This window comes from Etheostoma cragini, chromosome 16 (assembly GCF_013103735.1).
Source record: "Etheostoma cragini isolate CJK2018 chromosome 16, CSU_Ecrag_1.0, whole genome shotgun sequence".
Lineage (NCBI taxonomy): Eukaryota > Metazoa > Chordata > Actinopteri > Perciformes > Percidae > Etheostoma > Etheostoma cragini.
Window position 1 is genome coordinate 1,612,195 of NC_048422.1, and position 12,993 is coordinate 1,625,187.

The 12,993-nt window shown below is 40.9% G+C and overlaps 1 long non-coding RNA gene across 1 annotated transcript in view; it reads right to left on the bottom strand.

Moving 5' to 3' along the window:
- Positions 1–1,651: 1,651 nt before the first annotated feature.
- LOC117959587 overlaps positions 1,652–12,993 on the bottom strand; it is a 13,552-nt gene continuing 2,210 nt past the window's right edge. Inside the window, exons 2-3 of the long non-coding RNA XR_004659970.1 lie at positions 4,669–4,676; positions 1,652–1,801 (exon numbers count right to left, since the gene is read on the bottom strand). This is a non-coding gene — a long non-coding RNA (uncharacterized LOC117959587). The remainder of the gene's footprint in view (positions 1,802–4,668; positions 4,677–12,993) is intronic.

Here is a 12,993-nt window from a genome sequence, read left to right on the forward strand (position 1 = left end):
TAAATGATTGTTTTTCCCAGGCCAGGATGGGAAAGTATCTTCTTACAATGTGATCATTAACCAGCCAATGACGTTCAGTTATTATCTGGTTACCAGCCATTTCCATATGTTACCAACACTGTCAGCATCCTGAGCCGTTTTGGTAAGGTCACTAGGAACACTCAATCCAGAGCAGTTTTATTGTCCCTGAAACAAGTTTCCTTTAATTATTAAAGAAGAAACCAAAGGAAACTGTCACTCTGTCTCGCAATTTTATCGCAACAAAAATACAGAAGACCTAATAAATTTTATAGCTTTCTTTTACAGAGCTGGCAAAAAAAATCTGGCACATCTTGTGCTGCAACAAGCTAAAAAAAAGCCTCGATATCCAGGAGTGACTGAACAGAACACCAAGATATATGTCATATAATCACAGTACATGTGCATGTGTTTCCATGTATATATATATATATATATATATATATATATATATACACATTAGGACTGCAACTCACATTTTCAAGCTTCTGAATAACACCTGATATTAAATAGTATCATTCTTAACTGGAAAAAAATGTATTAAACTTTAAACACACACACATAGACACACACACACACGTGCATTGTGAGGCTGATGTCATTGGCCATTGTAGCTTCTTGTTAAATGCATCGCTGGTTGCCTAAGAGTGGAAATATTCCTTTTAATAGCGACCTCAGGATAATATTTTTGGGTTCATATGAATTTCTGCATTAATTTTTAATAGAGCATAAGCCCATCAAGTTATGTTATGGTAAAACATACACACACACACACACACACACACTCTCACTATCTCTGTCTCTGTCTCTTTAGCAGCGGCGAATTCTTTAATACTGCAAGGGAAGCTCAGCTTCCTCTAAAATGTCAAAAAAATGAATGGTCAAATATGTCTGTTAGAATAATTTTATTAAGAATAGACGAAGACCATTGAAGTTATATAAAAGTTCATTTTACTTGTGAACACAGTTCAAGGGGACAGTTTCCACACAACAGAATAGTACAGAAAATGCCCAACTGGAAGCTCTCTACAGCTGCTTATTAATACAAAGTGGATTTTACATACAATATAAAGCCATAACAAAGTCAATGTTGTCTAATTGGGTCTGGGAATCTCCTCCGCCTGCTCTGCCCCCCCCTCAAAACATCCTAAGCCTTACACAAGGACAGATGATGGCTCCATGGTTATCTAGAGTATTCCATATAATATATAACTCATATGCAAACAGTTTGAACAATAATCTCATTTAAGTCTGTGAGTCTTTACTCCTTAGGGCTCACTTGGGAATTGACCTCTGTGTCTGTAAAGTGCATGTGCTTTTGTAAAATACACATATTTCACATAGTCTGATACTTTAGGATAGATGAAGCTTGGGCCCAAACGCAGAGTTGAAAATATTTAATGAAGATCAAAAACCAAAAATGAACAGGATTACAGAGCAAAACTAACAATCAGGTAGTCCAAAAAGCACAAAGGCCAGGAAGCAAGGAAGCCAGCAACTAGCAGGTACACCAAATACACCACTCGACCGACTGAATTGTATCGGACACCACTGACTACACACAGAACAAAATGAACAAATCAGACGCAAAGGAAACACGGAGACTAAATACACGTGGTAATGAGGAAACAAGGGACAGGTGACACCAGGGCTGGGGAAACAGGTGAAACACATTAGGGCGGGGCAGAACAATCAAAAAAGGCGGGAAAACACAAGGCAGGAAGTGAAACCAGACAAGACTAGGGAGAAAAGACAGACTTAAAAATGAAACAGGAAACACAAACTCACAATCAAAAGACAAAACTGTCTCATGCCAACTTGTCATAGTGATTTTTGAACAACACACAACAGCTTTTTTTTTTTACAGACGTCAGAGTAAAACATTTTGGATGCAAAAATGTCCCAGAACTGACAGGAGAACACTCCCAGATCATGTGTAGATATGTACCTTGAGCTTTTATTGGGAAGAGATTGCATAAAGGGCTGTTAATAATTTTCATGTGGTGCATTTTCATAGGGGTGAGATATGTCCTATGTCTGAAATTGTAGTGAATCTGCTGATGGTCTGGATTGCAAGCCACTTCTGGGATGTTAGACCATACATCATGGCAGTTAAGATCAACACTCAGGTCTGGAAAATCGCGGCACAGATCCTCTCAATAGGAAGGGCAGAGCAGCCAGATATCACTAAGAACTGAAAAAGCCTGGAGAACATACCACAAATTTTTTAGGCTGCACAGTAAATATCTTCCGGGTTGGATGGATGGGCAAAGGCCTCTGCCAGGGAGCACCGTATGCCTTGAGTGTCGACCTTAACTGAAGGTAAAAGAAAAAAGAGGAGCGTAGTAGACTGAATGCATTTTGTAAGTCAGAAAAGGGTAACAAGCCAACCTCGCCATAAATGTCTTTTAGACTATGAACTCACCTTTGTTCCCATTGTGGTTCTGGGGAAAGAGTGTGCCAGTTAGAAGATATATGGCAGTATGTTTCCACTAATCTCCAAGTCTTGATAAGATAAGCAATAATGGGGCCAAAGCGTAGCTGGCACTGTTTATTAAAGATATTGACAAAGAGGACATCATGGAGTGACCAAGGCTCTCTCAGAGCACTTTCTAAGTTACGCCAACAAACAGACGTTTCTGGATTAAACCAGGTAAGGAGGGGTCTTAGCACAAAGGACCAGAAATAATGTTTCAAGTTGGGAACTGAAAGACCACCATCCTCTCTCCTCCAGAGTAGACATCTTAAGTCGCAGCCGATTGCTGTTCCAGATACATTTCGATACTGCTGATTGTAATTTATGCCAGTAGCCAGCTCTGTAGGCCATTTATAGATTGAATTCATTTACAGATACAAACTAGTTATTTTTTATTGCTAATACCACAGATTTATTCATGCTACACCCCGATTTATTTTTTTCAGTGTAAAAGGAGTGCAATACATACATTTGATCATAATACAATATTATATTCCTGGATTCTTGAATCTTAAAGTCTTTTTTGAGTCAATTCAAGGGCCTGCAGTAGATATTAGACAATATGATATGCCCAAACTAACTCAAAAAGGCAACTGTAATATGATTTGACAGTTTAATTAATGAGCTATTCCAGACATTAAAATTAAAAACAAACTGTTCTTTTTAATAAAAAGGATAAATGTAAAGTGGGAATCTTACAGACAACATGTATCGATATTTTTGAATTAGATCGTGGATCATTAAATGGATGTATCAAATCAGATCAACGCATCATTTCACCCCTAAATACTAGTACTTCAAATTTGATGTTAAGTGCAGATCTTGAGTAAATGTACTTGGTTACGTTCCACCACTGACAGTGACTGTCTCTGGTGTGTATCGGGTTCCAGCTCATTACTTCTTGCGTTATGTTGTTATGTAAATTCAGTGGCCCATGATCATCATCCAAATGAGAAGCAGAGGAACAAAACATAACTTTTGGCAAAAACAAGCTCTCCTGATCTTTTCATTCACATACTGTAACAACCCAAGTGCAAATCTGATTGATTGCTGTTTTACTGACTGAGCTGAAGCAATGATGAAACCGGCCACAGTTTGGATTGTTTCTGCCTGAATTTTGCATCTTCCATAAACAAAGTCTGGAGAAGCCGCAGTTGTTGAGACAGGAAATAAATACATTGCGAAAGAGACAAGGCTCCAGCTTTATGTGGTTGGGGTGGCACGTCCGCCATGTCCACCAGCCAACTGTTGGACATCTGAAACACAAACACAGTGCTCAGTAAGAAATATACAGTTAATGGGATTCTTAAATAAAAACAGTGTCCTCTCCAACACCGAGCACGACAAGGGCCAAACCTGCCAACCCAGGAAACAATTCATCTGGGATGACATGGTTTTCATGTTCCAAATGAAATATAAAATGCCCAATAAGAGGAAGAGAGGGACAAACGTCTTGTAGTAAAACATGTTTTTGAAAAACAGAAAAATGTTCTTTCAGAGATTTATCACTTCCTGATGTGATTCTTTTCACACACACACACACACACACACACACACATACACATACAGTTCTGTCCTATTCTTAGCTTCCACCCCCAGTTTCCACCATGACCGGGTGGCCATTAACTTCCTGTATCTGGTTTAGCCACACTTCCAGCAGCAAGTTTCCATGGAATGACATGGCTTTCAGTGTGTGTGTGTGTGTGTGTGTGTGTGTGTGTGTGTGTGTGTGTGTGTGTGTGTGTGTGTGTGTGTGTGTGTGTGTCTGACCTTTGGTCTGCAGGAAAAGAAGACCACAGTTTTTAGGATAATTTTTCCATCTTCTACTTCTTTGTATTAATATTATTATCTATGAATATTACAGTTTTTCTTGCATTTATTGGAACAGTCTGCAGCCTTCAAATCAGCTGGTTTATAAAACATGTTGATGGCTGTCAAACAGCCTGGTCTTTTATTTCTTTTTCCAAACCAGGAGGGCTTGAATGCAGAACAAGAAGCTGTGTCACGGATAGTGAACTGATTTTTAATCACAGAACAAAACAAATCGTTGGGCCTCCCTGAAACTGCCATGTAAGGCTGTCTGTTCAGCTCTGTTTGTGGGCAAGTTTCATTGACAAAAGTGCTACCAAAGAGCAAAAAGAAGTATTTCTCATCGCAGAGCTTTAAGTCACAACAAACACACCTAATTCAGCAGTATCAGTAACTGTATTAGAAGACCTGATGCAAATCCAGACAGCTAGCTAGACCATCTGTCCGATCTGAGTTTTCTGTTGCACGACTAAAACTACTTTTGAACATACACATGCAACACATTCGCACTCCCATCAGTGAAATATGGACGTTTGGTCAGATGCCTTTGTTGTTGTTACTGGTCTCCTTTAGCATCATGTAAAACGCGCTTGGTTGTCTCCTTTAGCATCATATAACATGCGCTTCTTCATCGCCTTTAGCATCATATAACACGCTTGGTTGTCTCCTTTAGCGTCATATAACACGTGCTTGCTGTATGGTTTAGGCATAGAAGAACGAGACAGTAGACTTTAGATAAAGAAGAACGGGACAGTTGGGTTTGGGTAACCTTAACCCTAACAGTTGGGTGCAAAAGTTACACGGGGGACACAAACCGCGGTTTCCTGCCGCTTTGCTGCTGCTCTGCCCAGTGCGGTGAATATTTTGCACTATTTAAAAAAAACAGGAAACAGGATGTATGAAACTGAAAGATGCCATTCCGGACTGTTCTAGCCCACTTTAACCCCTGCCTAACAACATGGATCAAGTTAAGGAAAAGCTCCTTAGATATCAGACATAAAGTACAGTGTGATCCACTTCAAACCTTCTGCATCTTGCTTCTAAAAGAAGACCAAGGTAGCTTTCCATAGACTTTGAGAGTAAGGCAACAGTTACGTGAATGGATGGAGCAAACTATTGCTCAAGGTTTAGAACATATTACGTAATTCAAAAAATTGTAAAGCCAATTAATTACGTCACTACACAAGCCCCCCGCAAGAGATCATGGTCAGCTTTCTCAGCTCACAGTCAAAATACATACATATGTGTGTAAAGTGATTTTTTGTATGTGCTTTTGTTAAGTAGCATGCAGATTGTTTCATTTTCAGCTACTGTATTCAATGTTTTCTGTTCCAGAGAGTAGTCTTACCTCTCCTCTAGGTTTACTCTGACATTACAGCGGGTTGTCGGTCACTAATTACATATGCTCTGTAAGTCTGGCACTGACGCCAGGCCACTGAGTTTCCTGCCAATCCCAATTGTACAGTCTGTATATAGACTGGGACTGCTGTGTGTTGTACGCTGCGTAAAGCGATGATACTTATCTGAGAGAAAAAATCCAGCATGTTTGCATTGGTTCTGAGTGAGAGGGTAATCGCACGTGAAGAACTCTAGAGATAAAATAACATGAGCATCACGCCTGTTGGCAGCTCCGCCAACTGAAGTAAATGTTAACACAAGAGTCAGTCATGCATTGGTGAATGAGGAGATGCTGCCTACAGCCTCACAGTATCATCTATCTCACTTATAAGGCTGGAATCGCTGTCTGTCTGTCTGTCTTGCAAATTAAATGTGGTGATCCACACATGCACAAAAGGCATCACACACTACATGCTGCCATGCTTATTCTTGACACAGTTTAGGATGTTCAGGGGGACAAAGTTGTATCTGATGATTTCAGCATCAGCCCTTACAACTCCTACAGACACTAATCTTTATGCAAATCACCCGTCTTCCCCCTTGGATGTCTGTTTTCTTCTGGTTTTGGGTGAGCCGATAGAAACGTCATCTACATGCCCACTCGTTTGCTGTGATTACTTACACTTTATACCAGCGACTTTGTACAGGTGTGTCGGTAGGGTAAAGACAATTTGAAGTCCAATCCAACTGATTGGCACATTTGCTTTCTTACATAAAGCTCCTTTGTGAAAGGGCTTGATGTACAAGAATCTGGACCAAGTGACTGATTTGATTGTGAATCAAATGGAAGAATAAAAAAAATTAGGAACATCTTTGTGGTTTTTTTTCTTCTCACTAGCAGGTGTTGGTCATTGTCTTTACAGCCTGCAGATGTTACTGCCTTACTTTCATTTTCCAACTCCAACTTCATGAATCATATATGATCATAACCTGTTTCAGACCTTTCATCAAATCGCTCTGATTGGCTCTTATCTTTAAACGCTCTCTGGTGGTTTTCAGTTTTAATCATACATTTCCTGCCACTTCTCTGACATTTCTTACCCACCACCCCCCACCCAACTTTAATGTCCTTACTTCATGTTTTCTTGTGATGACAGCCATCTCAATATAGAAACAGCTTTTCTCTCTAGACACATGTGCAGAGCTTCAGCTAAATGAAGATATCCAGCTCTGGAGAACCCTAGCAGAAGGAGCAGATTTGAGATATGTATTCATATATTTTCAGTTTGTTATTTTTCTCCACCAGGATCTGCGGCAGTTTAATGCTCAGAGACATGAAGCAGAGTAGGCTCAAATTTACAGGTCTGAAATACGTCAAGCTCCCTGTCTGGAGTGTCTGTGTGAGGAGCTCAGGGTGGTTCCCTAATTATGCCTGAAGCAAAACATGTGTGAGTGGGGGGGGGTGAGCTGCCCCCATGTAGAGCTCTGTATTCCACTTGATGACTGATGCATTACACTCTCATGTCAACACAGAAAATCCCTGCTCAAAGCTGTGGTTTGGTCTGCATCTCAGACAAGATATTATGTCTTTTGTTGATTTTGTAGTCTGAGAATATAATTCATGGCAGTGGATATGGTTAGGGTGGAGCTGGATTTAGGTTAACTTTAGCTCTACGCCGATACAGATGTAGGCATTACGCAACAACTCTTTTTTTCCAACACTTGCTACGGTGTCTGAGATGTTGTTAGTGTTGTTTTGTCAGACGTACGGTCCTTAACCAAAATATTCTGTTCACTTTCATTTACTGTAAATCAATGAGACATTTGAGGGGCTACAACCAGCAAATACAGTTTTTACTACACAAATAATGTAAATTAGAAGTTGAAGAGAGAGAGATGGGGAATTGTAGCAGAGGGTGTCGAGCAGGAAAATGGAGGCAGCAGGTGACTCCAACCAAAGATCCAGACTCCACAGCTCCAGAACCAGAAACACCTGCAGGAAGCGATAGGAGGAGAGAGGAGAGGGGCGAGAGAGCACAAGACTCTGGGAAAGGGAAGAAGTTGAGTTAGTAACATGCATTAATGGGATGAGGTTGCATAAAGATGGAGGTCTTCATGCTCCTTCACCTCACTACCAGTGTCTGGACTTCATCGGGGGACATTAAATTTTTGTTTCCCTAACATATTTTATTTTATTTTATTTTATACAATGGAGTCTAATCTCGAAAGACTTTGTACATTATATGTTGTCTGCTGAGTTTGTGAGAGCACCAAGACTACTGCCAATAGAAATGAATGGGAAGCGGGCAAATGACGCCAACAACAGACACACATCATTTCACAGACTGAGAGCCAGACAGAAACACAAGGGAAAGGGAAAACACACACTAGGAACAGGGCCTGAAGACTGGTGCCCCTTAACATTTATAGGTATTATATCTCACAATGCTAATATATGGTAGCTTTTCACTTCTTTTTTCAGTTCTGAAATCTACTCTCAGGCGTTAGCAAGAAGCAAGAACATTGTGTGGTTTCTTTTGCCGCTGGCTTATAGACTTATGTCACCCATTAGCAAGAAGAACAACAATTATTTTTAATGCAAATTATTCATTTTTAGAGTTTGTTCCTTACTCATTAGCGAGCACCACAGCCATTACTTTTGACATGTAGTTTCACTCCCGCTTCCTGACAGTTTGTGGTCTAATTAGCAGGGCTGCGGGCTTAGATCAGAATGGGATGAGAACCAGCAGCTAATCCTGCTCTTGTAGAACGATATTAAATCAGAGGCTTTGTCAAAACAAACACATTTAACCAGATTACACGGAGGGTGAAGACCGCGATATCCCTTCAGCCTTCCTGTGTGTGTGTCTTATTAAAATATTATGAGGGTCTGTGTTTGTGTGCACAGTTTAAATGAAGAGTGAGAATGCTATCTGACTGTGCAGTAACAAGGCTGGGTCAGACAGGAATAACAGAAAACTACTTCATGTTGCTAGGTAACAACATGCTGTTATCTCATTGGTTGCGCTTTCGAAAGGTCAGTGGCAACTAGGTCAGCTGAAATAATTTGAACTTTGAGCGTAGCGCAAAGCCGAAAATCTGTGCGATGTACAACGCCAGGGTTAGCACAGCGCATAGCTGGGCGTCAGCCCCAGTAAGAAATGCTACCTTTGTACGTCTTTTCATATCCATTTATTTAAAAAAAAAAATTTAAACTCTTTCAGAGAGGTGTTGATTTGAACTTCATTGTGTTTTCTGAAGGCTACGATTCAGGGTGATGTTGCACTGACTTGTATTTTAACATTAGCTGTTTCCTAAATTATCCTTGACTTAGGCATCACCATAACACAAAGTTAACCATCAAGGACCGATACAAAGTTTAAAATGTAATCTTTTCCAGCAAAACTGTAACCTGACAGTTAATGTTTGCATAATTTGCATCAAACTGCATGAATGCCAAATGTACAACATTTGTATTACATCACTTTTAGCCAAAAGGCTAAACAGAGCACGGGTTGAGCTGCTCAGAATACTTAGGAGGAGCATAACTTTTCATAAGCTCAAAACTGGCTGAATGATAAACCCTAATCTTAATTTTTTTTGTTTGACACATAGGAAGGCAGACACAAGCTCATCTTGTGATTTCTCTGTCAATGTCTGTCATGGAAAACAAGCTCCCATTGAGCCCTCTATGGAATAGCCATTAACAAGGAGGTTTAGTAAGGACATGTTTACAGTTGTTGACCCAGGATTTCTAGCAAAATATACACCCACATTTATGATGTTGGTCCAAGTCTTGGTTGACCAACGATTTAGATGTGTCTTGGAAAGAACTGTTATGGACAAGTTCATTGGTAGCATTACTGCAATGCTATGAAGATGATGAGCCAATGTTAGCCTGCGTTGGCAGTCAGTGAGTCAACAAGTCATCAAGTCACACTGGGAATAATAAAGTTCTGAAAGGAGACTATAAGCCAGGAGGAGGTAACCAGAACCATACGTTTATCCATGCTCTGCGTGGACGTGATGTGAAGAACTGGACCACCAAAAAGAAGGAATAGATCTCAGACTGTTTGTTGGGCGGGTATTTTTGTTGTCATGTGGACAAATGACTTAGACCCGGGAGAATATCAAACACCCACATTATAGTCGAGTTTCTGTTGTTTTTAACAGGTCACTGTGAGGAACCAGGGATGTGTTAAGGTTAGAAGCACTAATGATGTCTTCAAACAGTGAGTGGTTACTGCTGCGTCACCCAGTCATGTTTTTGTTCTATATTTTGACCGACTGGCGGCAGGGTGCAGCTAATGGCTACATCAAAGTTGACCAACCCTTAGCAGCACTAGATGGTACCGCAAACCACCCAACCTTATCTAATCATGTCATATTTACATAGGGTTGTAGATCAAAAGAGACCATTTTTTTCACCTCATTTTTAGATGCAGTTCAAATTTTCGATTTCTGTTGCTAGTTAGACACAGATTGATATTTCTAGGTGGAAAGATGGTCTTGGTGCATTACTTCTGCCTGTAAGTCGACACACAGGCTTCAGTTTTCAGATTTCGTCGTGGGTGGCGCTAAGCACCGGATGGAGCAACGGTGCCTCTGCAAAACCGCCTTGGGGAAGGACCTTGTTTTGGTGGACAGTCAAAGGTTGTTTTAGTCAATTCAATACAACTTTATCACAGAAGTTATCTCAAGACACTTTACAGATAGAGTAGGTCTAGACCACATTCTGTAATTTACAAAGTCTTAACAATTCTAGCAATTCCCCCAAGAGCAAGCAACTAGTGCGACAGTGACGAGGAAAAACTCCTTTTAGGGTGAAACCTGGGACAGATCCAGGCTCTTGGTAGGCGGTGTCTGACGGGGCCGGTTGGGGGTGCGATGCACAGTGGCAATAATAGTCACAGTAAAGATTATTACATAAATGCAATATTAAAAAGGTTAAGTGCGTAACTAATTAATACTAGTGAGCGTGCATTATATTCAAGCCATTACCAAATGAGTTGATATAAAGCTAATTAATACAATCAACCAATAAAGATAAAGGAACAGTAACTACAAATGCTGGTCGTAGAAGTTCATGTCATAACATGACTTTGGTTTATCATGTAGCTCCATATATTTTTGGCTCAACGCAGACTAGTTCCCCACAAGCGCATGTGTTGCCTCTACTATATTTGGGTGAGGGTGTGGCTGCAGAACGGCTGCATGGGGTATTTTTGTCTGTGAAGATGGACGTCTGTGGTCATGTCGTGGTCAGATTCCCCGATTGGCCCTGACAGCTACGCACTGCAGAAAAGAGAAGAGGAGAAGAAGACATGAGAAGAGACAACATAAGAGGAATGTGAAACTAGGGGGACAGAAAAGGAGAGAAGAATTGAAACTCTGAACATTGTTTTGATGGTGTTATGCCAATTTTTTGTCTTCTTCTTTATGGTCCTTTAATCAAACAGATTTACTTTTTAATTATGTTGAGAGCATGGCTTTCAAGTAATTCTTAGCTGAAGACATGAAGGGGAGAAATGGTGCGGGGGGGTTATGGCATGCAGCAAAAGGCAACAGGTCGGACCCAAAGCCGCTTCGTTGAGGAGTAAACCTCTAGACGTGGGCGCGCGCTCTACCAGGTGAGCAACCCAGGCGCACAGCTTTCAATCAATTATGATGCGATGCAAATTCTGCTATGCCATGTTCATCCTGCTACACTCTGCGGTGCCCTGCTACGTCCTGCTACGCTCTGCGGTGCCCTGCTACGTCCTGCTGTGCCTTGTAATGCCGCACAGGGCCCTGCTATGCCATGAACTACTACAGAGAACTACCACAAACTACTATATATTTGTGACTGTTATTGCCACTCTTCATTCTAACCCCAACCGGTTGTCAGACACCGCCTACCAAGAGCCTAGGTCTGGGTCTGGGTCTGGGTCTGTCCGAGGTTTCTTCCTAAAGGGGAGTTTTTCCTTGCCACTGTCCCACTGTTGCTTGCTCTGGAGGAAACTACTAGAACTGTCGGGTCCTTGTGAATTCTGGAGAGTGGTCTAGACCTGCTCCATCTGTAAAGTGTCTCGAGATCACTCTTGTTATGAATTGATACTATAAATAAAACTGAATTGAATTAATGCAATCCTGTCTGCAGTATCGATATTTGACGCTCTGGGTACCCCTTTGGCATCATTTTTCCTCGCATTTAGTAAGACCATTGGTGTCACTTTTTGACTGTGGGTCTCCCAACAGGTCTCCCATTTCTTTACAAAAAGTAAACTTAAGTGACACATGGGAAAACAATCCCCAGGCTCCTACTCCCTACATTTTTCGCTCTTCATAGTTCGTGATTTTATACCGCTGCCGTCAAGCTGCTGCTATGCTCGGTGTGTCTATTACAGACACTAAAGGGGACATTTTGTGTCGGTATGTAGCACAAAGTATCTACCTCCAAAGTCACCAAAAGTTGCTAGATGACGTCATACTTTCATTTAACAAGGTCATCACGTCGCATTTTAGAAGTAAAGTTGCTAAATCTAGCAAGAAAGTCGCCAAGTTGGCAACACTGCCCTCAGAAGTCCTTCAGAAAACCTTCCTTCAAAATAAAAGCCCTAATGGAGATCAAGCATTAATAGAAGATAAAAAATAGTCTTGCTTGCCAGACCTTCATTCACATCGCTGCAGAGGAGGGTCAGTGATCAACAGGTCATACTAGACTCAAGTCTGTTGCCCCACTAGCGGCTCTGTGAGGCTGTCCTCAGGCGTCCTCTGGTAAATGTGTTGAATGTGCATCTCGGGGACCTGGTTATAATGAGTCTGCAGATTGTTTTAGACATGAAATGATACCGTTTAATCCCTTCTAACAACAAGCCAGCCTTATGTCATACACAGCTCCATTGTGGTGTTGGATACAGTATCACTGTGGCAAACACTACGTTAGCCACAGGTTCCTGCCTATTGTTGTCCAAACCTACAAAATAAACTGCGGTAGCTACTGTTGGAAAAACCTCTCTTGTGTTTTCTCCACTTCGGTGTGTTCCGGGAAATCAGGCCTAAAGACAATAGACAGCCAGTGAGTTGACTGTACAATAGTTGCTGTAGAAGTAGAATCACTGTAAGATAGATGAAGCTTTGAAGATGCCGCATTAACTTGTGTCGTCTTCCTGTCAAAAAAGACAATCAACACTTCAGACGCTTTTTTCAACGTTTGTCACTTTATCTGACTTGTAACACTACATAACACTAACTTATTAACTTTACATTCACAGTTATTTTTTGGAATTTATGGTCAGTAATCCTCACTCATAGGACATTATACCTAAAGTTTGGGTTAGAAAAGCAGAAATTAGGAATTATTTAGACTAAAA